This window comes from Pinus tabuliformis, chromosome Q (genome assembly GCF_031772625.1).
Source record: "Pinus tabuliformis cultivar Carrire ecotype Pingquan chromosome Q, CPIR1, whole genome shotgun sequence".
NCBI classification, from domain to species: Eukaryota; Viridiplantae; Streptophyta; class Pinopsida; order Pinales; family Pinaceae; genus Pinus; species Pinus tabuliformis.
In genome coordinates, this window is record NC_142296.1 from 1355032851 (window position 1) to 1355035410 (window position 2560).

Sequence of the window (2560 nt, forward strand, 5' to 3'; positions counted from 1 at the left end):
CTCCCAAGACTGCTTCCTGTGTGTCAAAAAGGTGGCAGAAAGTCATTTTTTGCTTGTTTTTTGACTTTCTGGAGGCCCAAAAATTGGTGAAATTTCTTGGCAATGGCTGAGCAAGTGTAACTTTCCATGACAAATCCAGAAATGCTGAGTTTTCCCAAAATGGAGTTGCCCCCATTGGTGGAGACAACCTGTTTTTTGCCCAAAAAATCACAAATGACCCAAAATGCTCAAATTTTTTTGAAATTTGTGCTGGATTTGAGTTATTTAGCATCATGCTCCTTCAAGGAAGCCTCAGCCAAGATATGAAGGAGATCGGACCTTTTCCTTCGTTTTTGTGCTTTGGCTAGCCGTCTTTGGAGCACCTTCATTTTTGCCTTGCATACGTGCATTCGTGCCCAATAGTGATTTTTCATGTTCCTGAGCAAGTCCTTATCTTGGTTGGCCTTGGCCAGCAACCTCTCCAAATGAGCATTGACCTGTAGAAGCATAGCCTCACGCTCAACGGGTACCAAGTCACCGGGTCTCTTGCGCGCCAAGTTGCGGTCCTCATGGATCCTCCGCAACTCATCAAGAGTGTGCTCCTCCTCAAGTTGCTTGTTGCGCTGCTCTAAGTAGGTGATTGTCCAATTCGCCATGTCCAATCTTTGCTGTAATGAGTCATTTTCAGCTCTTAGGTGCTGAATGATCTCCTTTTACTCTAGGCTAGGAGAAATGATGTCAATATCAACCACCTCTATACCTGGAATACCTGATGGCCCCTCATCAATCTTGGGCTGCTTGCCTCTCTCTGGTACCTGTGTTGCTGTCGGAGACGAGGCCCCTTCCACCTGGTGTGGAGATAACACTCGTGGTGTTGATGAAGAAGGTGAGACCCCTTCCACCTGGTGCGGAGAAAATACTCGCCTAGCTGCTGCAAATAAGGCCCTGTGGCCTCTCTGATATGTGACCAATGGAGGAGAGCTGACATGTCTGGTCTCAGGAATATCATGCTGCTGTGAAGGCCCTCCCTCCTCATGAACAACCTCAGGGGGTGATGATGCTGATGCTGTGAAAAAATCCCGAGAGATAAAATCCTCCCATGGGATACCCTGCTGAGCCAACTGATGTATGACCACAAGCTGGATCAAACCATAATGATAGATGCTCCTGTGCTGCTGTGCTGGACTCCTTTTCTGCACCAAGGGCACCATCCTCTCAATATTCCGGCATATGAAAACTGGTATGTTCATCATCCGTACCCGTGTGAAATGCATCAACAAGCGAATATGGTATGAATACAAAGATGCAAATCTGCCCTCACAGGTGAAATAGCGCATGATAAGCCTCATCAAGGGAACATACTCATCCCTCAAAAATCTGAAAGGAACTACACCAGTCATGTGTCTCATAAAGGCAGGTTTAATGTAGGGCTCATACTGAAATCTATCCAACAGTTTGCGCTTATTCCACACTTCTCCAGCATTAGGTATCCCTGTTGCTTGGGCAATCATCTTAGGTGTCAATGTAAAATCCACCCCTGCCAGGTTCACATGCCCATCATGCAAATGCAAAACAAACAAGCGGGCCAATTCCCTGTGATGCTAGATTCGAGAGATCCTCTCACAAAATTCATAACATGACAGATAGCAGAAACATGTGACTGCAATTGGACAAGCCTGCAAATCGGTCAAAGAGGTGGGCTCCTCTCTCTTATGGTGACCACTCTTACCACCCCTGTGAGGCCTCCTTTGTACCTCAACCTCCGGAGTTGACTCACGGTCATCACTTTGCTCATAGTCGGTCTCGGTTTCTGACATGGTTCTGAGAGCAAAGTGGTTGGAATGTACTGCTGCTTCTGCTAAAAAATCTGCTAGCTTAATTGTTGAAATGCTGTTTCAAGGGGACAAATAGCACAAGGGAAATGTTAGGGAAGGGAGACTTTTAAGGGAAATTGGGAAAAATATATGAAATAGGGAGTTTAAGGGAAGGAATCATGATACACCCCATCACACAATTATCATTTGCAAAGTTTTTATGAGAAACAGGGTTTAGGATTAGATTCTTGATTTTTAGGAATAGGGGTAGGGTTTTAGGGCTTTTGGTATTTTTGGTAGAGAGATGGAGTAAAAATGATGAGGAAGGTGGAAATGGGATGTAGGGAAAAAGTGGGGGTGAAAAGGATAACCTTGAAAACAACAAGACAAACCCTAGCTCAACCAACACTTTGACCTTCTTGAGCAAATATGCATTGGATTCATTATTTCAAAATGATGACTTTAAAATACATTCTCATGCTTTTCAAGCTTTGGCAAACAATGTATTTTAATGATGAGAGGCCTACCTGCAACCTTGAAGCAATCCGGAGTTATTTAGCAGCTTACTGGCGAAATTTGGCAGAGGAATTCTCAACAGGTCGCGCGCACTGCCCAAAGGGTCACGCGCAAGGCTCAACGGGTCGCGCGCCAGTCTCAATGGGTCGCGCGCAGGTACTCTAGGAAATTTCGCCCAATTCCTCTTCAATCACTCTTCACTACTACTTTGAGGCACAATGAAGACTAAAGGGAGGGAGAGAGGAGCTTTA